General features: G+C 36.6%; 1 long non-coding RNA gene across 2 annotated transcripts in view; it reads right to left on the bottom strand.

The window, feature by feature from the left end:
* Positions 1 to 669: 669 nt before the first annotated feature.
* LOC105482775 (uncharacterized) overlaps positions 670 to 27,026 on the bottom strand; it is a 36,912-nt gene continuing 10,555 nt past the window's right edge. For both annotated transcript variants that reach the window (XR_011617504.1, XR_011617512.1), the window contains 2 exons: positions 26,773 to 26,909; positions 670 to 2,409 (listed from right to left, as the gene is read on the bottom strand). This is a non-coding gene — a long non-coding RNA (uncharacterized lncRNA). The remainder of the gene's footprint in view (positions 2,410 to 26,772; positions 26,910 to 27,026) is intronic.

Raw genomic sequence — 27,026 nt, 5'->3', positions numbered from 1 at the left:
CCTCTTCTTTTTCTTTCTCTTCCTTCTCCTCCTCTTCCTCCTCCTCCGCCACCACCGCCTCCTCCTTCTCCTTCTTCCATTTATTTATTTATTTCTTTATTTATTTAGACAGAGTCTCACCTTGAGGCCCAGACTGGAATGCGGTGGTGTAAACATGGCTCACTGCAGCATTGACCTCCTGGGCTCAAGCGATCCTCCCACCTCAGCCCCCTAAGTAGCTGGGATTACAGGTGTGTACCACCATGCCCAGCTAATTTTTGTATTTTGGTAGAGATAGGGTTTCTTCATGTTACCCAGGCTGGTCTCAAACTCCTGAGCTCAAGTCATCCTCCTGACTCGGCCTCCCAAAGTGCTGGGATTACAGGTGTGAGCCATGGTGCCCAGCTACATTTTCATACATCGTGTTTAAGCCAAGTAAATGAATACCTACTCAAAAAATGTTGATACCTGTTTTTAAGTGAAAAAAAAAACTCCTAATCTAATCATAACTAAAGAGTTAAACAGAAAGGTTATGTAAACAATTTGCCAACTTGCAGAAATAAATTTCACTAGTAAATCTGTTCATAATTTTTTATATACTTAAATATCACTTTAAGAGGAAAATGCATTGTGATCTCTTCAGCCAAGGTCAAATTCTTGTGTCCTATACTTATGACACTTATATCCATTTACTTATGACACATATCCATTTATACACATATCCATTTTGTACTTCCTTGGAGCACTCTTAATGATTAGTTAAATAATCAACTACCAAAACATTAATCTTCCATCCCAGAACGAAAGCATCAACAGGGCAGTGGTCAGGCCAGCCTTGCTGACTTCTGTATCTCGTAGGGTCTACACAGAGGAAGTTCTACATTGGAGGAGGAGTTGGTGTTTCAAAATCTAAATGTTTTACTTTAGTAAGAGAGTTAAAATAGCTATGCCCATCTCACTGTTACATTGCTACTTAGGTAGAAGGACGGAGGAGTATGCTTTCTGATCTTGCCACTGCTCTGCGGCTTCCTGCAGGTATTTTTGCTTTAAGAAAAGAGAGGAGAGTAAAAGCCCATTTGCAGGGGACAGCTGAAGTCTCAAAAGCTGATGATGTCCTCTTGAATAAAGTTTTGGAATTTTTTCCATGTCCATTTCTCTTTTCTTCTTTTACTAAGAGAACACCCCACACCCATCAAGTTTTGGCTAGACTAACGGCTACTCCAGTTACAGGCTACGTTTCCCACATTCTCTTGAGAAGGCTCTGAGTTTTGGTTTTAGCTTCTAGGTTTTATTTTATTTTTGTGAGACAAGGTCATGCTCTGTCACCCAAGCTGGAATGCAGTGTTGTGATCATAGCTCATTGCAGCCTTGATCAGTGCTCAAGAGATCCTCCCACCTCAGCTTCCCAAGTAGCTGGGACTACAGGCATACATCACCACACCTGGCTAATTTGTTTTATTTTTTATTTTAATTCTTGTAGAGAACGTATCTCCCTGTGTTGCCCAGGCTGGTCTTAAACTCTTGGGCTCAAGTGATCCTCTTGCACTGACCTCCCAAAGTGCTGGAATTACAGATGTCAGCCACCCCGCAAGGCCTAAGTTTTAGTAACCACTTCTGCTTTGTGTTTTTCAAAATAAAGTTGTTTGCCCTTCATATTTTCTTTTGTTCCCTTCTGTGGCCTGGAATGTGGAACCAGTGAAGTTGACAATCACTGGAGAAAACACTTTTGACCTAGCGAGAAAAGTCAAATGTAGAAGATGGCAGATTTGACCCAGCAACCTGTGTATCTAGATGACTTTATGGAGCATAGCCCAGATATTCATCTTGAACTGTGATATGAAAAAGAAGCTTCTAACACATTTAAGCCCTTGTACTTGGAGCTGCTTTTCCCCCCTTACAGTGGCTTAACTTTCTCCCTAATCATGTCAACAAATACTAGTGGGGTTCTTAGTGGCAGGATCTGTTTTGTAGAGAACAAAAATCCACTTTAGCTAGTTTAAGAAGAAAGGGATTTATTGCAGCCGTTAGGTAGCGTAGAAAACTCTTTGGAAGGCCAAGGAAACAATTTTGGATTATACACTGTCAGAAGTAATACAGTCAGAAGAAACATCTGGCTCACTACAGATTTATTCCAGAAGAAATCCCACTGTTGCTACTACCCTCTACAGAGCACAGCATCACTATTATCTATCTCCCTGGGTTATGTGCTGGCTTGTTGATCTGTGAGAGGAGTATGGGTGGTGTCCATAGCACTCTGCTGACTCATCTCTCTGGGTCATGCCACGGTGGGCTTGGACCATGCCAGCAGAGACCCTGACTGTAGTTCTCTTCGCTTTCTGGCATTCATGTCTCCTGCAAAGATGCTTTGTTTCAGTCTGTTGGTGTGTTCATTTGCTCTCACTGAATGGATGATTTCTTCTTTAGGAGTTCCTAGAAATGTGATGTTTCAAAAATTTTCATTACAGGTTTAGCAGAATAAAATGCTTTAAATGATAGATGTAATTTTCAGTAACAGAAGAGTCATACTGTCAGAATTCTGAGTCTAATTCCAGAATTGTCCTTGAAAGGACAAGATTTATTGTCAAGGAATGAGTTTAAGTAATAAAGTTGGCAAGCAGTCAACATAGATCAACTTTCCATTATTAACATTCTGAGCCATATGTGAAATGACTGGAAAACAGATCTTGGAGCCATAAGGCATTAAGACTTGTTCTTCCCTTCCTGTCAATTTAAACACAAAAAGCACTTTAGGAAACCAAAGACACATGCACATTCATAAAGGGAAAAGGATTGGAGTGAACCTTTCTATTTTGCCTCTAATGCTGGAATATTCTTTCACATTCTTTCCAATATTTTACTTAGTTTGAATCCAACTACTTTCTGTAATACTCAAGACTTTCCTCAAAAGCACTTCACTGTGGGTCAACAAGGTATGCCACCTAAATCAGATTTTCACGTAACCAAGAATCATCTCTTTAGAATTGAAAATCTTTTGCATCTTATTTTTGACATAAATCTTTTTGAAGTCCATACATTTTAACCTGACTTATTAAACAAAAGATGCTCTCCTTGGTTATCTCAATGAATACTCATTACTAGATAGTGCTTGCAGAGTGAAATTCCAGCTACTTTCCAAAATTCTTTTCACTTCTTGCAGTACTGATAATCACTTTTCACTGGGACTCCCTCAAATATTTTTATGCCCCTTTCTCTCTTCAAATGTATTGTTTATAACTTATCAAGCTTAATTGAAGCGTGTTAGGTAGAATCAAACAGGCTCTGAATGAGAGTTTAAAAGGTCACCTAGGAAATAAGGAATTTAGCCAGAGTGCTGTGGCTTTGTCAAAGCCATTTCATCATGCTTTAAAAAAAATTCTGGATGCATATCTCTACATCAGAGAATTGAGGATTATAGAACTCTGGCCTTCAGAAGAGAGTAGTTTTACTATCCTTTTAGATACAAACTTTAAAAAAAAAGTTTTATTCAGATATAATTGACAAATAACAACAAATCATATATATTTAGAGTATACAATTGGATTAGTTTTGACATATGTACACATTCACCAAACCATCATCACAATCAAGATAATGAACATGTCTATCACCCAAAAAAGTTTCCTCATTCCCCTCTGTAATTTTAAAGTCCAGATTCCCAGGAAACTGCTGATCTAATTTACACCACTCTAGATTAGTTTGCATTTTCTAGAATTTTAAATGAATGGAATTATACAGTATGTATCCTTTTTTGACCTTTTAAATTTTACTCAGCATAGTTGTTTTGAGATTCACTCTGGTATAGCATATATCAACAATTCATTCTGCTTTATTGCTGAGTAATATTCTATTATATAAATGTAACCCAGTTGTTTATCTATTCATCTGTTTATAGACATTTGGGTTATTTTCAGTTTTTAGCTCTTACAAGTAAAGCTGCTATGAATTTTTATATACAAGGTGTTATGTATGGTGTTATGAACCAAAGAAACTTAGAAACTGTTTTCCAAAGGGGTTGTATCATTTTACATTCTCAGCAGCAGTGCATGAGAATTCTAGTTCCTTTATATTGGTATGGTCAGTCTTTTAAATTTTAGTGATTCTGACAATGAGTGGTGCTATCCATTGTGGTTTTAATTTGCATGTCTTTAATGACTAATAATATTAAATATATTTTAATATGTTTGTTTTCTAGTCATATTGTCTTCTGATGTGGTTTAGATCTGTGTGCCCAACACAAAATTGTGTCGAAGTGTAATCCCCAATATTGGAGGTGGGGCCTGGTGGCAGGTGATTGGATCATAGGAGTGGATTTCTTGTGAATGGTTTGGTGCTGTTCTTGTGATAGTGAGTTCCTGTGAGATCTGGTTATTTAAAAGTGTGTGGCACTTCCCCTCACTTCTCTTGTTCCTGCTCCTACCATGTGAGATGCCTACAGCTCAGCCTCCCCAGAAGCCCAGGATATACTAGCATCATACTTCCTGTACAGCCTGCAGAACCATGAGCCAATTAAACCTCTTTTCTTTATAAATTACCCAGTCTCATGTGTCTTTACAGCAATGAGAAAACAGACTTATATGTCATCTTTGGTGAGGAATCTGATCAAATCTTTTGCCCATTTTTTTAATTAACTCATTTGCTTTCTTATATTAAGTCTTCAGAGTTATTTATATATTTTGGATACAAGTTTATCCAAATATATCATATAGATGATATATCAGATATACGATCTGCAAGTATTTTCTCTGTAGCTTGCATTTTATTTCTTTCAAGGAATAGAAGTTTTTAACTGTGATGAAGTTCAATATATCATTTTTCCTTTATAGATCATGCTTTCAGTGTTGTGTCTAAGAAATCTTGGCCTAATCCAAGGCAGCAAAGATTTTCTTTCTATGTTTCCTTCTAGATGTTCTATAGTTTTAGGTTTCATGTTTAGGTCTATGATCCATTTTTGGTGAATTTGTGTAAATGGTGTTAAGGAATGGATTGAGGTTCCTTTTTTTCAACTTTTGCTAAAAAGACTTGAAATTAGTTGTTCAAAAATTGGTGTGTGTACTTCTGGGCTCTCCATTTTTTTCTACTGATTCATTTCTTTATCTTTGTGCTAGTACCACTAGTCTTGCTTACTCTAGCATTATAATAAACCTTAAAATCAGGTAGTATTAGTCCTCTAACTTTGTTCTTTATCAACATTGTTTTGGCTATTCTAGGCCTTTGCATTTCAATGTAGATTTTATAATTGTTTTTATCAATACCTACAAAAGAGACTTTCAGGATTATGATCAGAATTTCATTAAATCTATACATTAATGGAGGGGTCAGGGTGAGTTTTCTGACCCATGAGCAAGACATATCTATTTATTTATTTATTGGTTTGTTTGTTTGTTTTTTGTTTTGTTTTGTTTTTGAGACAGAGTCTTGCTGTGTCGCCAGGCTGGAGTACAGTGGTGCGATCTTGGCTCACTGCAACCTCTGCCTCCCAGGTTCAAAGGATCCTCATGCCTCAGCCTCCTGAGTAGCTGAGATTACAGGCATGTGCCACTACACTTGGCTAATTTTTGTACTTTTGGTAGAGATGAGGTTTCGCCATGTTGTCCAGCCTGGTCTCAAACTCCTGGCCTTAACTGATCTGCCTGCCTTGGCCTCCCAAAGTGCTGAAATTACAGGCATGAGCCTCTGCACTCAGCTCATACCTACCTATTTAGATTTTCTTTAATTTTTCTCACAAGTGTTTTGTAGTTTTCAATGTGCAAGTCTTTCACCTTTGTTAGTTCATGTTTTTTGCTGCTATTGTAAATAACATTTTTACTAGTATGTAGAGATACTTTCGTATATTGATCTTGTATCTTGTGACTTTGCTAAAGTCATTAGTTCTAGTAAGTGTCTTTATAGATTTCCATGGATTCTCTACGTAATTATCATGTCTGTGAATAACGACAGTGTTATTCCTTCCTATTTAGTCTGTGTGCCTGTTACTCTTTTCCTTGCCTCATTGCAATGGCTAGAACATCTAACCCAATGTTAAACAGAAGTGGAAGAAGTGGACATCGTGATGTCATTTCTGATAGTAGGAGGAAAGTACTCTCTGTAGAGGAAGAATATTTGGAGCTTACCTCCAGCCTCTCCAGATCCTTTTCTTTAAAGTGTTTGACTATAACACATAACCTTTAATGCTGTCACTGTGATGTATCCTTGTTTATATAGCTAACAATTTTCCTTTCATCTGACGGACATCTTTTAACATTTATGATAGTGCTGATGATCCACTGATTACAAATTATTTCAGTTTTTTATGTCTAGAAAGTCTTTATTTCACCTTTGTTTTTTAAATATTTTTTCTGGGTATAGAATTCTAAATATAGAATTTTAGGTTGACTTTTTTTCTTTCAGTAATTTAAATATGTTGCTTCACAGTGAATTCACCTGCAATTTCCAATAAAAATTATACTGTCATCCTTATCTTTGTTCCTCTGCATGTATCATGTCTTTCTTTTTTGGCTGCTTTTTACAATTTTCTCTTTATCATTGGTTTTGAGCACTTTGATTATGATGCACATTGATGTAATTTTCTTCATGTTTCCTGTGCTTGGGGTTTGTTGAGCTTCTTGAGTCTATGAGTTTTGAGTTTTCATCAAATTTGGAAAATTTACTTTTAAGAGTTTATTTCTCTATTTCCTCTTTTCTCCTCTCCTTTGGATACTCTAATTACACACATATTAGGATGTCTGAAGTTGTCCCACAGCTTACTGATGTCCTTTCCTCTTTTTAATTCTCCTATCTCTGTGCTTCATTTAGGATCATTTCTATTGCTATGTTTTCAAATTCACTACTCTTTTATTCTTCAATGTCTAATCTTCTGTGGGTCTACTGCAGCTTTTATCTCTAAAGTTCAATGTGTTTTGTTTTATTTTGTTTTTCAAATATCTTTCATGTTTCACCTTAACTTTATAAACATATAAAATGTAATTCTGATCACTTTACTGCCTTGTCTGGTAATTCTAACACTGTGTAAATTCTGAGTTGTTTCAATTGGGTGGTAAGTTTTCCAAATATGGTTTGTATTTTCTTGTTTCTTTGACTTGTAACTTTTAGCTGACTATCAGACATTGTAAATTTTGTTTCATTGGGTGCTGGATATTTCTGTGTTCCTACAAGTATTCTTGAGCTTTGTTCTGAGATGCTTGGAAACAGTTTTATCCTTTCAGGGTTGTTAGGCTGGCCCAGAGCAATATTCAATGTAGAGTTACTTATTCCCCACTGAGGCAAGACCCGACTATGCACTGTAGCAAATGTCCTGTGAATTATGGGATTTTCCAGTCTGGATGGTGGGAACAGACATTACTCTCAGCCTTGTGTGAGCATTGGGCACTGGTTCCTCTAATATGTTTAGGGATTTCTTTCCTTTCTTCACGCAGTTTCCTCATAGGCAAGTGCTAATCTGTATTCATCTGAATACTTGAGAGGAACCCTTTGCAGATCTCTGAAGTTCTCTCTCTTTGCAGGTCTCTGCTCTCCAGTACTCTGTCCTACGACTCTGGCCATCTTAGTCTCCCTGAACTCTCAACTCTGTCTCCTCAACTCAGAGTTCACTGCACTCTCCTGGATTTCCCCTCTCAGCGCCTCATCCTGGAAATTCTCTCAAGACAGTAAGCTGGGGCAACCATAGGGCTCATCTTGCTTGTTTCCTGTCTCTTACGGGGTTACTGTCTTTTTTCCCCAATGTCCAGCATCCTGAGAACTATTGTGTCCTGTATGTTATATGTTGTCCTTTTTTATTTATTTATTTTTTTCTTGTCAAAGATAGAAAGAAGAATCTGGTTCCTGTTACTCCATCTTGATTAGAAATAGAAGTTCCCACAATCTATTTTGACCTTTGTTTTATAGCTTCAAGGTAATATAAATAATACAATTTTTAAATAAATGATGTCATTGATCAAGATTTTTAGTCAAATTTTGCCATTCTCATTCACTTTTTTGTTTTGTTTTGTTTTTGAGACGGTGTCTCGCACTGTCGCCTGGGCTGGAGTGCAGTGGTGCCATCTCGGCTCACTACAACCTCCGCCTCCTCGGTTCAAGCCTCAGCCTCCCAAGTAGCTGGGATTACAGCTGCCAGCCACCACGCCTGGCTAACTTTTTTGTAATTTTAGTAGAGACGAGGTTTTACTGTGTTGATCAGGTGGGTCTCAAACTCCTGACTTTGTCATCCACCTGCCTCGGCCTCTTAAAGTGCTGGAATTACAGGCATGAGCCACTGTGCCCAGCCTATTTTTCTTATATTATGTCATTCAGGAACTGTGTCTTTTGATTCTAACCAATGCAGGATTTTTTTTATCCATATGTATCAAACAATGTCAATAATAAATGATTGAATTTGCACTGGAAAATAAATATTTCCTTCTCCTCATACGTCTTGGAGAATGTTTTAACAGTCTCCAGCCAAAGTTTGAAACTTCTTAATTTAAAACTTTTTCTTTTCATTCATTCTCAGTTTTTGTGGAGAAGTAGCAAATAGGCTTCCACTTATGTACCAACCCTCACTCATTTGGTGCTTTGGTGTTTTTGTTTTGGAGGCAGGGTCTCACTCTGTCATCCAGGCTAGAGTGCAGTAACTTGATCACAGCTCATTGCAACCTGGACCTCCCTGGTCCCTAACTTATTTTTTATGGCCACCAGATTGCTGTATGTTCTATATTTTTTAGTACTGTTTTTATCTTTTTATATATATTTTTTAAATTTCTGAATTATATCTTTTTCTGGTATGAGAGATAATAGCTACTTTTCAGTGAATAGCCAATTGTCTAGCAATAATTATTAAATTGATGTAAACATCAATTTTATCATATGATGAAATCCATAGATATGGCTATTTTGTTTTTACACTCTTCTCTGTTCTACCGTTCCTCTTTTATACAGTCAAAATTATATTGATAGTAATGATAAAAACGGCTTTAGAGTTATAATATCTAGATTAGAATTCTATTTTCATTATTTACTGGCTATTTAATTTTTCGCAAATGCATCTTTTCTGAGCCTCAGTTTCTTCCTCTAAGTATTAGGTATTAAAAATGCTATCTACTTTATCAGGTTTGTAAGATAATTAAATGACATCAGGTATGTAAAACATAGCACAGCATCTGGCACACAGTAAGCCTTCAATAAATGTCACTAAAAACAGTAGTAGTAATAAAGCTTTATAGTGTGTTTTCATACCTAGTAGGTAAGTCCTCTCATGTTATACTTTAAGAAAAAAAAAAATTATTTGCTTGTTTCACCTGTTACCATCCCCATTGCCTCTGTGTTAAGTAAGAGTAACTCTCCAAGATCCACCACAAGATTGAAGGACAAATGCAGAACCTTGGGAACAGATCTTCCAGAGTCACTTTGTTACTAACATTCAGTCAACTGTAGGGAGGAGAGTGGAAGGGACAAATATAGTCTTTCTGTGATCAGTATGCTTTCTCTCACTCAAACAACACAGCTCACAATGATTAGCAACAGCTGTAGAAAGAAGTGGACTTTTTTTGACATGTCTTTTCAGAGAATGCTTTCTTGCTACTTCTCCTCAGCTTTGCAGTTGAATAATTACATTCTTCATGAATCCTCTTGTTTCTGTAAACTAAAAATAAAATCCTAAGCCCCTCAAACTGACTGGATGGACTCTGCCCCCTTGGCCAAGGGGACTCCAGAGAAACCTTACAAATTTAGTTCCCAGCCATGTCAGGATGGGAGGTCCAACACCCCTTGTTACACCCACCTCCTTTTGTGGTTTAGAAACAACTGACCAGCAGTAATGTCAAAATAGATATCATAAGACTGACAGAATGGACTCTTCGTGGAAATAAGATACCAGATTATAAATAGGACCTAAGGCCATGCCAGAGAAGGATTAAATCATACACCCTACACTTAAAGAATAAAGTATGTGCAAAGTGCTACAAGGTTTTTCTTTTTCTCTAGAAGCTAAACAAGCACTGGCCTTGAAATAAACAATATTAAAACAATTGCCACTCACCACCAGATGTTCACTAACTGACACCCTGTTCCACAAGCCTTGATTGGACAACAGACTGATTTCTGTAACTTTCTTCTGATGAGAGACCACTTATCATGAACTGGTTTTGGTGGGTTTTACAGAGACTGCACACTGGAATGCCTTCGTGTCCCTGCCTCACCTTTTGGCTCAGCTGTAATACATTTAAATGTTAATCTTCCACTCCTAAGTGAACATGGGTGGTGTGTAACATGCATGAGGACCAACTTCATGAATATTCATAGCTCCTCCTGTAACCTGTTGAATATGTATACTTGGCCAACCCATTCCAAAAAAATCCCTGTTCCATCCTCCTCTGCCTCAAAGTGCTTTTTTTAGATGGTGGTTGTGCTTCCTGCCTGGAGGTTGTAATCTCCTTCTTAAGAAATAAAGCTCATAACCTCATCAAATTGAATGATGAGGAACCAAAATAGAAAAAAAGGAAATAAGTGTCTCTTTTCTAAATGTATACATTGTTATACATAGTGATTTTTAAGTTAATACTTATCATCCCTTTACTTTCAACCATGTTTAGCACAAACTAGCCACTGTCTGTTCTGTCATTGCAGAATTACATACTATACTGAATAATTTGGAAAGAAATTTACCTCACCAGATCCTAGCTAGGAATAGGCACATCTGTCCATTTATTTATTTTGTTCCTTAGCAAAGGTTTTTTTTTGTTTTTGTTTTTGTTTGTTTTTACTTTAAGTTCTGGGATACATGTGCAGAACGTGCAGGTTTGTTACATAGGTATACACGTGCTATGGTGGTTTGCTGCACTTAACCCATCATCTAGGTTTTAAGCCCCGCATGCATTAGGTACTTGTCCTAATGCTCTCCCTCCCCTTGTCCCCCACCCCCAACAGGCCCCAGTGTGTGATGGTCCCCTCTCTGTGTCCATGTGTTCTTGTCGTTCAACTCCCACTTACGAGTGAGAACATGCAGTGTTTGGTTTTCTGTTCCTGTGTTAGTTTGCTGAGAATGATAGTTTTCAGCTTCATCCATGTTCCTGCAAAGGACATGAACTCATTCTTTTTTATGGCTGCATAGTATTCCATGGTGCATATGTGCCACATTTTCTTTATCCAGTCTATCACTGGTGGGCATTTGGGTTGGTTCCAAGTCTTTGCTATTGTAAATAGTGCTGCAATAAACGTATGTGTGCATGTGTCTTTATAGTAGAATGATTTATAATGCTTTGTGGGTATATACCCAGTAATGGGACTGCTAGGTCAAATGGTACTCCTGGTTCTAGATCCTTGAGGAATTGCCACACTGTCTTCCACAACGGTTGAACTAATTTACATTCCCACCAACAGTGTAAAAACCTATTTCTCCACAGCCTTGCCACCCCTTGGCAAAGTTCTAATGGTGCTCTAACTTCCTTTATCCCTTCCTTTCTCTCCTTCTTCTTTCTTTCCTCTCTTCCATGTTATATAGAGTTAAAAATTTTTAATTTTTGTGGGTACATACTAAGTATATATATTTATGAGGTACATGAGATGTTTTGATGCAAGCATGCAATGTGAAATAAGCACTTCATGGAGAATAAAACATCAATCCCCTGAAGCATTTATCCTTTGAGTTACAAACAATCCAATTATATACTTTATTTTTAAAATGTACAGTTATTATTGACTACAGTCACCCTTTTGTTCTATCAAATACTAGATCTTATTCATTCTTTCTATTTTTTGTACCCATTAATCATCCCTACCTACCCCTAGCCCAACCTTCCACTACCCTTCCTAGCCTCTGATAACCATCCTTCTACTCTTTATGTCCATGCGTTAAATTGATTTGATTTTTAGATCCCACAAATAAGTGAGAACATGTGATGTTTGTCTTTCTGTGCCTGGTTTATTTTACTTAACATAATCAACTCCAGTTCCATCCATGTTGCTACAAATGATTAGATCTCATTCTTTTTTATGGCTAAACAGTACTCCATTGTGCATATGTACCACATTTTCTTTATCCATTCACCTATTGATGGACACTTAGGTTGCTTCCAAATATTAGCTATTGTAAACAGTGCTGCAACAAACATAAGAGTGCAGATATCTCTTCAATATACTAATTTCCTTTCTTTTGGGTATATACCCAGTAATGTGATTGCTGGATCATATGATAGCTCCATTTTTAGTGTTTTGAGGAACCTCCAAACTGTTCTCCGTAGTAGTTGTACTAATTTACATTCTCACCAATAGTGTACAATGATTCCCTTTTCTCCACATCGTCACCAGCATTTGTTATTGCCTGTCTTTTGCATATAAGCCATTTTAACTCAGGTAAGATGATTTCTCATTATAGTTTTGATTTGCATTTCTCTGATGGTCAATGTTGTTGAGCAGTTTTTCATATACCTTTTGCTCATTTTTTATTGGATTATTAAATTGTTTCCCATAAAGTTGTTTGAGCTCCTTACAGATTCTGATTATTATCCCTTGTCAGATGGGTAGTTTGCAAATATTTTCTCCCATTCTGTGATTGTCTGTTTACTTTATTAATTGTATCCTTTGCTGTATAGAAGCTTTTTAACTTGATATGATCCCATTTGTCCAATTTTGCCTTAGCTCCCTGTGTTTGTGGGGCATTGCTCAAGAAATCTTTGCCCAGACCAATGTCCAAGAGATATTCCCTAATGTTTTCTCCTAGTAGTTTCATAGTTTGAAGTCTTACATTTAAGTATTTAATCAATTTTTATTTGATTTTTGTATATGGCAAGATAGAGGTCTAGTTTCATTATTTGGCATAGGGATATCCAGTTTTTGCAAAATCATTTACTGCAGTACTATCTTTTTCTCAGTGTATGTTCTTGGCACCTTTGACAAAAATGAGTTCACTGTAGGTGTATGGATTTATTTCCGGGTTCTCTATTCTGTTCCATTGGTCTATGTGTCTTTTGTTATGCCAATACCATACTATTTTGGTTACTATAGCTCTGTAGTATATTTTGAAGTCAGATAATGTGATTTCTCCTGTTTTGGTGTTTTTGTGTAGGACAGCTTTGGCTATTCTGGGTCTTTCATGATTCTATGTAAATTTTAGGATTTTTTTTCTATTTCTGTGAATAATGTCATTAGTATTTTGATAGGGATGGCATTAAATCTGTAAGTTGCTTTGGGTAGTATGGACATTTTAACAATATTGATTCTTCCAATTCAGGAACATGAAATATTTTTCAATTTTTTGTTGTCCTCTTCAATTTTTTCATAAGTGTTTTGTAGTTTTCATTACAGAGATCTTTCACTTCTTTGTTAATTTTAATTAATTAGGTATTTAATTTTATGTGTGGCTGTTGTAATTGGGATTACTTTTTTATTTCTTTATTCAGGCAGAGTCATCAGTTTATTCCAAATATAACATCACATCATCTGCAAACAAGGATAATTTGACTTCTTCTTTTCCAAGTTGGACTCCCTTTATATCTAACTTTCTCTTGTCAAATTGTCCTAGATAGGAATTCCAGAACTATGTCAAATAACAGTGGTGACAGTGGACATCCTTGTCATGTTCAGGATTTTAGAGGAAAGGCTTTCAGTTTTTCCCCATTCTGTATGATACTAGCTGTGTGTCTGTCACATATGGTGTTTATTATGTTGAAGGGTGTTCCTTCTATACCCAGTTTTTAGAGGACTTTTATCATGAAAGGATGTTGAATTTTATCAAATGCCTTTTCAGCATCAATTGAAATGATAGTATGGTTTTTATCCTTCATTCTGTTGATATGACATATCACATTTATTGATTTGCATATGTTGAACCATCCTTGCATCTCAGGGGTAAATCCCACTTGGTCATGATGAATAATCTTTCTAAAGTATTGTTGAGTTTGGTTTTCTAGTATTTCATTGAGGATTTTTGCATCAATATTCATCAGCGATATTGTCCTGTAGTTTTCTTTTCTTTTTTTTTTTTCTAGGTTTTTTTTTTTTTTTTTTAATGTGTCTTTGTCTGGTTTTGGTATTAAGGTAATACTGGCCTCGCAGAATGAGCTTGGAAGGATTCCCTCCCTCCTGCATTTTTCTGAATAATTTGAGTAGGATTAGTATTAGTTCTTCTTTAAATGTTTGGTAAAGTTCAACAGTGAAGCCGTCGGGTCTCCAGTTTTTCTTTACTGGAAGACGTTTTATTAAGGCTTCAATCTCATTACTTGTTATTGATCTGTTCAGGTTTTGGATTTCTTCCTGCTTCAATCTTATTAGGTTGTATGTATCTAGTAATTTGTCTCTTTCTTCTAGATTTTCCAATTTGTTGGCATATAGTTGCTCATAGCAGCCACTAATGATCCTTTGAATTTCTGTGGTATCATTTGTAATGTCTCCTTTTTTTATTTCTGATTATATTTATTTTGATCATCTTTTTTGTTGTTGTTAGTCTGGCTAAAGGTTTGTCGATTTTCTTTAAATTTTCAAAAAAACAACTTTTTGTTTCATTGTTTTTTCATTTCAATTTCATTTATTTCCACTCTAATCTTTATTATTTCTTCTACTAATTTTGGGTTTGTTTTGCTCTTGCTTTTCTAATTCTTTAAGATGTATCATTAGATTGTTCATTTGAAGTTTTTCCTCTTTTTTGGTGTAGGCACTTATAGCTGTAGACTTCCCAGTTAATACTGCTTTTGCTGAATCCCATAGGTTTTGGTATGTTGTGTTTCTATTATCATTTGTTTCAAAAAAGTTTCCAATTTCTTTCTTAATTTCTTCATTGATACACTGGTCATTTGGGAGCATATTGTTGTATTTCCATATATTTGTATAGTTTTCAAAATCCCCTTGTTATTAATTTCTAGTTTTATTCCATTGTGGTCAGAGAAGATGCTTGATATTATTTCAATTTTTTAATGTTTTCAGATTTGTTTTATGACCTCACCTATGGTCTGTCTTGAGAATGATCCATGTGCTGGGGGAAACAATGCATATTCTGCTGCTCTTGGATAAAATGTTGTGTGACTATCTATTAGATCAATTTGGTTTCTATTGCAGATTAAACTGATATTTGTTGATTTTCTGTCTGGAAGATCTGTCCAATGCTGGAAGTGGGATGTTGAAATCTCCATCTGTTATTGTGTTGGAGCTTATCTCTCTCTTTAGCTCTAATAACATTTCCTTTATATATCTGGGTGTTCCAGTGTTGGGTGCATATATATTTAAAATTGTTATATCCTCTTGCTGAATTGATCCCTTTATCATTACACAGCGACCTTCTTCATCTCTTCTTATCGTTTTTGTCTTGAAATCTATCTTGTCTGATATAAGTATAGTGACTCCTCCTCTTTTTTGGTTTTCATTGGCATGGGATATTTTTTACATCCCTTTATTTTCAGTCTATGCATGTCTTTACAGGTGAAGTGTGTGTGTGAGAGACAGTGTGTGTGTGTGCGTGTGTGTGTGTATTCAGTAGGCAACAGATCAATGGGTCTTGTTTTCTCATCCATTCAGCCAGTCTCTATATCTTTTAACTGGAGAGTTTGGTCCATTCACATTCGATGTTATTATTAAATAAGGACTTACTTCTGCCATGGAAATTCCTTCTGCACACATGCTTCTATAACCAGAATAGGGAGCAGTAGCAGTGTCCAGCCAGAAATAATTACTCTGACCTTAAAGGAATCATAGTATTTCTGGCTGCAACCTGTTATAACAAGCCACCTCAAATGTAAATGTCAAAGGGGTGGAATAGTGTAATCTATAAGATGCCTGGAAGAAGAAGAAATGAAATATTCTGAATAGTGTTACTGTTTCTTCGTCTTATTGTTCACTTTAATGAGAATGCCTCTAGGTTTTAGTACCAGGCATAATATTTGTTTTTGTAGTTGTTGATTTGTGTAAAAAGTCTTTTTTATCATACTAAGTGAGTTATCATTTCTTGCCATGGGTTTTTATTAGGAAGGAATGGCGAATTTTATATTTTAATATTTATAGGAATAGGTGCTTATATTTTTTTCTTTTAATCTGTTATACAGTTAATTATATTAACGGACTTCCTATTTCAAACTATTCTTGCATCACAGAGGGAAAACCCTACTAAACTACAGTTTATTATCATATTCTGTTATAAATGTTCTGGATTTGATATATTTCAAGTTTTGGGGGGTTTTTTTCATCATCGTATCTGAGATTGGGCTACATGCTTTGATATTTTTGTGCCATCTTTGTTGATGATCTATTATAACAGTCAAATAAATCTACTGGATCTGGTACCTCTAAAAAGTAAATTTTAAATTTTTTTAAATTCTTGTATGGTTATTGATTTATTCAGATTGTTGTCCCTTTCTTAAGTTAATTTTGGTTAGCATAAACAATTTATTCCATCTAGATTTTTCTTGAATGCCAAAACTGTACATGGTCATTTTACTTATATTTTTAATCTTTATCTATGTTTATATATCTTTTATCATTCACAATATTTGCTTTTCTGTTCTAGGTGAATGTGTATTAATTCTTCAAGACTGGTTTTGGGTCAATTTGCCAAAAATCAAACTGCAGAAAGCCAATTTTCCACAAGGACAGTTTGCCAAATGTTCTTCTTCCTTAGAACTCTTTATAAAGTTTACAGCAATCCACATTGAATGAGATCTTTTTAATAGCTTTTAAAGATTTATGTAAACTTTTAGTTGATCAGTTTTAATTTTGTTTTCATAGCAGCATTTTAAGGAATGTTTAATTTATCTTTACCCAGCTTCCTGCTGCTGCAGCTGGAAAGAGCTGGGGACAGAGATAGGAGACCTCTGCTAGGGGCAAGATGGGAAGGAGGCTCAGCTCATTTGCTGATTCCAATGAGAGAGAGGATGTGGGTCATAAAGAGAAAGACATATTCAAGGAATATATACTCATACAGAATATATCCCCAAATATAACCACTTTGCATAAATACATTCTTCATAGAAATAAGAAGTAGCCCCAGCTTCCTCCTTTCTCGGTTTCCCAGGCATTCCGCCCCTTGTCTCTTCCTAGTCTCTTTTCTCCCTGCAAGGGCTGTGCTGTGTGCTGGTTCTGCTCCCCACTTCTCCCCCATGTACTCACTCACTTCCTGCTCCTTCCAGCATAAGCAGCAAGGAGCTGGGGCAGAGACAAACCCCACATTCCATGAAACACTATTATGGAGACCCAATGAGAATCGGGCCATCTAAACTAAATAGAGAAAATAACAAGTACAGTAAGACAAGTGGTGAATCGGTGATTTGGACTCTTTTTCTCTAGGACTTGAATCACATGACTCTCTCCTTGGCTGATTTGGTAGCTCCATTCTCTGGGGTCCCAGAGTGCCTTGTTGAGACCTCCAATACCTCACTTAGAAGTGATTTAAAGATATAAACATTCTATCTCAGTTATCTGATTTCATTACCAGCTCAATTTCTAGACTGTTTATTCATTCAGTAACTACTTAATGAACAAAAATTTCATTAAACAAATGTCCATTTAATGAAGAAATGTGAGCTGACTGCAAGCTGGCAGTATGAGCTGAATATGTGCTGCAAAGTGGCATAGATGCTGAAGATTAAAGTTAAATAAAACCTGGTCCCAGTCCAGAGCTCACAGGCTAGAGGTAGCAGGGACCAAGTCTTAGATATCTTCATATCCACTGTGTCCCTCACATCATGGCTGTCATAGAGTCTATGCTCAATAGAAGTTCTAGGTGTATTGAAGGCATGTTTCCACTAAAAGAACTAGAACTACAAGTCCCAAGTACAGTAATTGGTGGCTGTAACTAACATTTTAAACAGCAGAAAGTAGTCAAGTCCAAGAGAGTTTATGAGCTCTAAAGGCTACATTTTCTAATTTATCAAAATATTTTACAAAAACAGGACAAATTTAAAATTGTTTAGTGAGATACATGGTAGTCAGAATCTTACAACAATGAACAAAGCTGGAATTGTCCTTATATTTAACGTTTGGATCCTGAAACAAGCTACCTGCCTTTCCATTTAAACTTCAGCAATAATAATTCAATAGCTATGCTTAAGGTCAGTTAGGACATATTAAATGACCTGTTGGGTGTAAACTCATCAAAAAATGTTTATTAATTCAGCCTTAATCTAGTTCAAAGCATAACCTATCAGTCCCAGGGTGATCCAAATTAATGTTGATTCACTCCAGATTCCAGGTCTTATAGCTTCCACATGGCTGATCAAAAACACCCAGAAACACATGATAATTTAGGAAGTTCAATAACATATACAGCAGAACCATAATTAAATTTCATTCAAATAAATCCTACCCTCAGGATTTTTGAAGACTTGTAAATTCGTCTGGATATTTAAAAACAGAAACCATGTTCTCAGATGTTCCCCCAAACAACTCTTTTTAAAATAACCGTCTTTCAAAACCTGGTATGGGGTTGAGCACAGTGTCTCACACCTGTAATCCCAACACTTTGAGAGGCTGACGCAGGAGGATCACTTGAGGCCAGGAGGTCAAGACTAACCTGGGCAACACAGGGAGATCCCATCTCCACAAAAATAATTTTAAAAATTAGCTTGGCATGGTGGCACGTGCTAGTAGTTTCAGCTACTCCAGAGGCTGAAGTGGGAGAATCACTTGAGCCCAAGAATTCAAGGTTACAGTGAACTATGATCATGCCACTGCATTTGAGCCTCGGTGACAGACCAAGACCATGTTTCTTACCCTAAAACAACAACAACAAAACACCTGGTACTGATTATATCACTATAGGTGTATGATAACAATTCAAAACAAATAAGTAGTCTTCCTTCTGTCTGTCATTCTGTAACAAATAAATAAAAAATAAGAAAATAGGTAGTAATTAGGATTGTGTTTTAGTGAATCCTCAGGTAGTGTATTTGTTAGGCTGAATAATGGCTCCTCCCAAAAGATATCCATGCCTTAATCCCTGGAACCTATGAATGTTACCTTATATCACAAAAAGTACTTTAAAGATATAATTGAATTACAAATTTTGAGATGGGGAAATTACCCTGGATCATCCGGGGGGATAATTTTTATTGTAGTTATATTTTATAGTTGTATTATAGTTATACTGTCTAAATATAACTATTTGCTTTAGAGGCAAAATAGATTAGGGTAAATTCTGCAGTCAAGTTGATGTGGAAGACAAGATTACCTGGATAATAAGAGTCAACATTATCTGCTCCACATTTCCTGAATGAAACCAGAATTATCTGACTTCCTACTTTGGCTCAAGGGCCAGACTGTGCCTCCAGGCCATCACAACCAGTAACCATGCACAATTGGCTCACTGATTCCTGTAAAGCAACTCATATACTCTGAGTTATGACTAGATCTATTTCAGGACTTGTCACATTGTCAGGCCAGATTTCCACAATACAACCCCTGAGCAGAGCCTCTAAAGATGGAGATTCCAAAGACCTCTTTTATCCTATTGAATGCACAAAATTTTTGGAGCAAGCCCTCTACTCTCCACCACTTAGTCAGGGAAGTTCCGAGAGGTACAGCTTTACTTCCTGAGTTGCTTTGGATGATCAGACCATCCATCAAATTCCCAGCTGTTCTCACCATCATCCACTCCAAAACTACATAATTTAGACTACTAATTAAATCTCAGGTAAAAGCTTTAACTTTATGCCTTTGTAATTAGGAGACATTTTTATACACACATGCATATTCCAAAACACTTTTTAATTAAAACATTCTGGGGGAAATATCCTTACTTTCCATTTTGGAGATGGTGAAAAGTATTAAGAAAAGTTTGATTTTGCTCAGAGCATTCCTGTTTTAAATCAAACTAATTTTTCCATTGAATATTCTAAGAGTGATTTGCCCACCCTTAATGTACCTCAGCCAGAAACATGTTCCCTTTGAAATTAATCCCAGCTTGTGAACATTGAAAGGTGAAGACCGTAAGGAATGTAATTTCATATTAGTGGTTTCTGTGACTAGATAAACATTAATAATGTTTTCATACTGGCCTAGAAAGTGATTTAATTTATTAAGTGCAGTGGACATATGGTACCCTGTTTGCATTAGCTATGCCCAGTACATGAAAAGAAATCACTAAGTAGAATTCAGTTACCTACTTTTTTTCCCTAACTCACTATATTTTATGTATGAATTTGCCACTGGTAATGAAGAGCTCCAGCTAATATGAACAATGGCAAGAGAAGTTATACCATTAAATGTATAGGTTCATAAATGTAGCATATAAAAATGGATGATTTGCAATTCAATTCTACAAATATTGTGATAATACTATGTGACAGGACTTATAGCCTGAACTGGGGATAGAGAAGTGCATGAGCCAGATGCAGCCCCTGCCCCATAGACCTTAGGGTACCACTCTTTGCCAGAACCATGGTGGAGGTAATGGGGCATCTAAAATGGATTGCCTTCCTCAATATCCATTCCAGCCTCCTTCCAGTACTCCTGAGTTTGGAAAGCTAGAAATTACATTTCCCAGACTCCCTTATAGTCAGAGTTTAGGATGTGGTTGGGATTCCACCATTCAGATGCACTCAAAAGACTTGGATTGTAACTAAATTAAGTGGAGACATGGCTTGCCACATAATTTGGAAGAGCCAATATAAAATTAAAGTGTGAAGACCCTTGTACAAAAGGCAGGAAAAAAACTTTTTCCTCCTGTCTTCTTCCCCTGGTCTTTCTCACCATCTATCAGGGTGTTTTGTTTGTCTGTTTTTTGCTATTGAATGTTATAGTCCCAGAAATGTGAGGATACTCAGATATGAGGGCAGATCCTCACCAGTACTTACAATCTGGCGTATGTGCAGCCCACTGGCTATAAGGTTTCCCTCCTACCTGCTGCAAGACAAAAGGCTCCACAAGTTCAATCAGGCATCTTTTTCCTTCCACTGGCCACAGCAACTCAAGGTTGTTGGGTGACCCCCGAGAGTACTGTCACCTTCATGTATAGATAAATGAGACAGTTGGATGGAGACAAGAGGTGTACCCTCACCAAGTCACTCACTGAATGTTCCATGATGCTACCAGCCTGGGGCAAGGACTGCCACTGCCTTGCCCTCTCCTATCCTGTCTTGCATAGAGATCCTCTGGGAGCATGTGCCTGACTCTAACTAACCCCAATCTTCTTCCTATCCATGCCTAGGGCTCCACCAGAGGTGGAGGGAGACAGTGATTGGTGGACCATGCCCAGGAAGGGGACGTGTGGGTTAGAGGAGCTGTTGGCTGAGAAGCTGTCACAGGAAGGTGGCAAGAAGAAGACCTAAGGTCCCCCAGGACATACTCTATTGTCCCCAAGGACATCACTTTTAAAACACAAATTAAAAGACAAATTTTTAAGAATTTCATCATGGTAGCCACAGAGCACTAAACTCCATGGATGGGGGCCCAGAAAGAATGCATAGATCACCTGCTCATGAAGCTGGTGCTTCGTGGAAAGAAAGCATTCCATTTTATGCCTGCTGATTGTGGCATCAAGGATCTCCTGTTATCAGTTTCCTGCCAAAATGTCAGGAGGAGATTGTGAGATTCTTGGCCACGCAAAAGTTGGGTGATTTTGGAAACGGGGAGTTTTTCCTAGAAACATAGCCTAGAGCCTGCTCTTTTAGCCACTTTAATGATTTTCTAAGCCATCTAATAGCTGGTAATAATTTCCTTAATACTTAGCCCAACCAGAAAGTCTTAATTGCAAATAACAGAAACCACAGCTGATAATTCTCTCTGGAGAAGCATGAAATAGACGTCAGAAGAAAATTGACTGTGGTGGTGGCCACCATTCCAAACAGAAAAAAAAAAGCATTTGATATTGCCGAAGGTCATTCAGTGCTAGAAGAAAAATCATTTATATTAAAGGAGAGGCATCATGGAAATGGAATAGCAGTGTCATTCCTAGCTGCCCTTTATATTCCAAGAGTTGGAGAGAATTCTTGAAGCAGACCAGTGATTAGCAAGTGGGCACAGAAACAAATTGTATCCTTGCTCAGAAAAAAGTAGGAATCATCCTTGTGATATAGTAGGAAAAACATGAGCTTTAGATTTATGTAAATCGAGGTTTGAATCCAGGCCATCTACTTTCTCTGTTACCTTCGGTAAGTAACTTCTCTAAGTCTCAATTTCCTCAAATTGTTCTTCTAGGGTAGTTAGAGATAATATAGAAAAACAACCCAGTATAATGTCAGATACACAGTAGATATCAATAACTACTGAAATCATAATAAAATCTGAAATTGGTACATAGGACGATGTGGATGGCTTTCCCAGGTCACTATTGCATCTGGGTATACTGTCCAAGCAGAACTTCTGTAAAGCAATACCATACGAAATCTCCATGGGATTTATTGGCATCAATCTCCCAGTCTTCCACCTACCCATCTACCCCCAGTCAACTCACCCATACCCCTATCCCAAATAACCATCTACCCTCTCTCCCTTCTAAAATTGGCACGTAGAATTCAATATTAAGAATTCTCAAGATTAAGTAGTAGCTCTATCTATCAAATCAAACCACAAATTAGAGAAATGATTTACTCCAAAATGAAATTCATTTAAAACTCATATAAAACTTTCTCCTCCCAAAGTTGGATCTGCTTTATAACAATTGCAGGGATGCTAAGGATCTCTGTATGTTTGGGAATCTCTTCATGTCAGCTCCATCCACCATACTGAATATTAATCAGAAATCTTTCTCTACCTTTGCATGTGCTATTTCTGCAGCTTGAGTTTTCTTTCCCTGGTTGGTGTGATACATTCAAGACTCACTTCACATTTCTACTCCTCTTTCTATCCCAGGGCCCCGAGACAGCAGATTTCACTCTTCATTACCAGCACAGAACCTTGCGCACACCTCTACACAACTCTTCCTATAGTGAATTTCAAGTATTTGTTTATATTTTGTCTATCCATATCTATATTTTGATATCCTTGTTGGCAGAGACCATACCTTGTTTATGTTTTTTATCTAATGCCAGCTCAGTCTTATGCATAGGGGGGCCTAATTCATACTGAGTTGATCTACAACCTTAAAAGTAAGCCCAAGCCCTTTACTCCCAACTTCACCCCGTTGGCTCAGTCCAGTGTTCTACTCTTCCATTATGATCAGCAGCCCCAGGCATCCTTTCTACTCTTATCAGCTCCACTGGATACCCAGGTCTCACCTGGTCTCAACTACCAGTCATGCCTCTGCTCTGTCCTTTACCCTCACAGAAACATATCCCGGCATTTATAAATATGGGCAGAGGAAGATGAGGAAAGGGAAAAAAAAGAGAGTTTAAAGAAAAATGAATGGCATGGTCAACAATGAGAAATGTAGTACGAGATAAAGAGAATGGTTGAAATGTGTAATGTATTGAGACCTACTGTGCTCCAAGCTCAAAGGAGATGTAAAGGGGAGAGAAATCAACAAGGTATAAGAGCCTCTTCCCCTCTACCTTGCATCCTACTATGGGGCCTTGCATTCTACCATGCTGTATGTGCTGCAGACAATCAGTAAGTAAGTAACCAATGTAATTACAGCTCAAGAAGCGTGCCACAAAGGAAGGAGGCAGGGAGATAAGATGTGATGATGACAATAATAGTAAGAAGTTACCTATAGTTAGCCCAAAAGAGCTACTATATGTCAAGCCTTGTTTTAAATGCTACCAGTATCTAATCTTGCTTAATCCTTACAAGCACCCTAGAAAACAGTGATAATTATTTTCTCCTTTGTAGATGAGAAACTGAAGCACAGAGAAGTTAAGTAACATCTTTCAATGGCTAGCTTTGCTTAATGAGCAACTCAGCTATAATTGTTAAGAATGAAAAAATCAAATCTGATGTGTCATGGAATAAAAGTTTATTAATTAACTTGTAACAATTTCAAAAATCCTTTTTAGCAATTTTGAATCTTAAAGTTATATTAAATTAAGTAATAGATATTTATTAAATGTCTGGGCCATTTCTAAGTCAGTTAAAACACTGAAACACTAATTATTAAGCATAAATTTAAGTTTATACATTTTGATATATTTTTATGTGGTATGGATAAGCCAAATATATTTGGGTTTGTAAATAAACATGAAAATTTTGTTGTGAGGAAACATGTTTCTGAAAATTATGAAATGGTTACCATTGACAAAATGTTGATATAAAACAGTTCAAAATTGCTTATGTCCTAGGTTTTCATGATAAATTAAGGTTACTAGAGTTTTAAAAATCTAATTAACATATGGTAATTAAAACAACTCCTTATGCAAGGAAAGTAAGACATGTTTTTGGTAAGTGAAGCTTACATGAAAGATGTGTTTTAGTTAAGGGAAACAAAAGGAATTTTCATCTTAAAACAGGATGATTAGTTGTCCCAAAATAAGAAAGAGAAAAGGTTGTGGAAAGTTTATGAAAGATGAATCTTGTGAAAAGAATTTTATGTGCAATTAAGCTGGCTAAAATTGGAAGGGAATTATAAGTTTTTTCTAAAAACAGCATTACTATCAAAGTTGTACTAATACAAAATGAGAATTTGGTTTTCTCCTTTAAACAAGATTTTTCTGGGGCATAGGTTCTCAGCACCTCCTGAGACTGTATCAAGGGAAAAATATTTTTAAAGATTTTTCTGTAATAAGAGATAGTAAAAGATTTTTTGTTCACCTTTTGAGTAAACTGCAAAAGGTGAGAGTGGGAGGGGAGAGAAAGAGAAACAGATTTTACGTGCTTCATGATGTCTTTTTTTAGGTCTTTTAATTATTTGGAAAATTAGGTCTTCCCTCTAACAAAGAGTAAAGGTTTTTGCTTTTTAAAACTTTTAACTATCAATTTGGCTAAATGATTGATTATTATTTCAGAGTGATCTGTGATCCTATTTTGATCAAGTGTTTTAAACCTTTGACATATTTGACAGGCTTCCCAACATAAAATTTCAAAAGAAAAAATAAGCCTTTTTGACTCCAAACTAACCTTCGGATGCTACAGAGAGCCCTTGAAGCATTCAAAACAGATATAATAAATAGGCTTATTTGGTATGTTTAATTATATGGGAAGCATTGTCAAATAAGAAATGATGTTTAGCCTTTTCCTGAGTTACATCATTTTCCAAAAATAGTATGAGATTTCTAAAATTCTGACATGTCATGGTATATGTTATCAGTCATGATATTATGATTATTATGTTAAATTATTGTAGGCCACAGACAGAATTAAACTTTCTTGTCAATTATGTCTTTAGTTATAACCATTTTAAGTCTTGTTGTCCTAGTTAATTGATTAATTCTGATGCCTTTTCTGAAAGCTCTTTACAAGCAATTATTATCCTAAAGTGTTATATCTTCAAGGAGGTGCATGGAAAGGATGGAAAGGACCCTGACAAGCACTCCTGAATACAGATTTCTGATTACTTTAGGATCATATCATTTGGATTAGGTAAGAATTCTCAGAACTCTAATGAAGAAACTGGTTTATAAAATTGTTTACCCAAGCAGACTAGAATTAATTAAATACCAAGGAAATATGGTTGCAGATTTTCATACTAAGTTTATAAGTACTGAAATTGTTAAGATACACAATTCCAATAAATTCCATGGTCCAAGTCAAATTACCTATGATAACATATTTAACAAAGAGTGCTACACACCTGAATTAGAAAAACAAAACTGGAATGTAAGAGGATATAAACCCAAGGTTAAGCATGGACTCATGGAGCCTTGACTGCTTCCTGAGTCCCTAAAGCTTCATTATAAGCTTTGCACTCCGTGACTCATCATGGAAGAGATACAGTGATCCAAATTATGGGAAAAAATATTGGTGTGGTGACTGTTCTAAATTTCTGTAATGGTTGATGACCAATTTTTGATTTGTCAAAACCATAATCCTGATAAGACAACCAAAACTTCAGGTACATTTCTTCAATCTGATGGGTCACTTATAAAGGGATTTCATTCAATTGCCATTTTCTCTGCATGTTTTCTGATTGTACAGAAGCTTTCCCATATAGGAAGGCTACAAGAGTAGCTAAAAAGTTATTAGAAAATGTGTTTCCCTCATGGTGTGTTCCTGGAGAAAATTCCAGCAATAGATCTAGTTTCACTGGACAAGTGGTAAAACAGTTAAATAAGGTATTATGGATACAGTCACATTAAGCAAAGCAAACTGAATCAACTGGATTGCCTCAGTCAAAGATATTATAGATTGATTACAATCAAATCCACTTCCAATGGGAACATAAGTTGATCCCCTAGGGAAGAGTTACTGGAAGGCCTATTTCCCTAATAATAGAAACTCATTTATGTTCTGCTTCTAACCTCTGATATGACTAAATGCTGCAAAGCTTTAATGCCTATGCCAAAGTGTATTTTCACCAGGTAAAGGAAACTTTTCATGATTCACCAACTTAAGACAATCAAACCCTTCATGATCTACAACGTGGAGACCAGGTTTTCTGGGAACGATAATAGAGGAAGACTGCCCTTGCCACCAACACTGCAGCAAAACGTTGGGACATTGAACCTTGGGCCTGTAATCACACAACTCAGAGTGGCCCTTCAGACTCTTGGAACTGTACACCTGTAGGAGACCTTAAGGTGCAGCTAATCAGGGAAGTCTCTCCCCAGAAGCAGACAGCATCCTAGACATGGACAACTTTCCCAAGATCATGGATCAAGAATTCTCTGTCATCAGAAAAATTTTACCTCTCTTAGTTTTTTTCTTTTCCTTGCTTATGCCTCTATGAACAATATAATTGGGAAAGGGGCCTTGTGTGCACCAATGGAGTATGCTTTTATTTGTGGAGGATTTTGCAGCCAACCTTATACCTGAGCAACTTATGCCTTGATGGATGGAAGATGAAGGGCCAATATGGGCTAGAAATTTTAATAGTACCTTTGCTGCTCCATGATCAGTCAGAAACAGAACATTTGTTCACTCCTCTTAACCTACATCTTAGGTTAAAAGAACATTGCCAGGAAGTCTTCACTCTTCTGGATGGGCATCATTTCTTAGGTCTCTTTTCCCATGGCCTGCATTAAATATAAATGAGGCAATGCTTACAAATGTATCACTCATAATAGGCTCTACAGCAGGTTCAACTGCAAAGACTGTGGTTGCACAACAGACGTCTTTAAATTCTCTTGCTA

Source organism: Macaca nemestrina, chromosome 1 (assembly GCF_043159975.1).
Source record: "Macaca nemestrina isolate mMacNem1 chromosome 1, mMacNem.hap1, whole genome shotgun sequence".
Classification (NCBI taxonomy): Eukaryota; Metazoa; Chordata; class Mammalia; order Primates; family Cercopithecidae; genus Macaca; species Macaca nemestrina.
The sequence above is the reverse complement of the archived record's forward strand: the minus strand, read 5'-3'. Positions and strand labels throughout refer to the sequence as shown.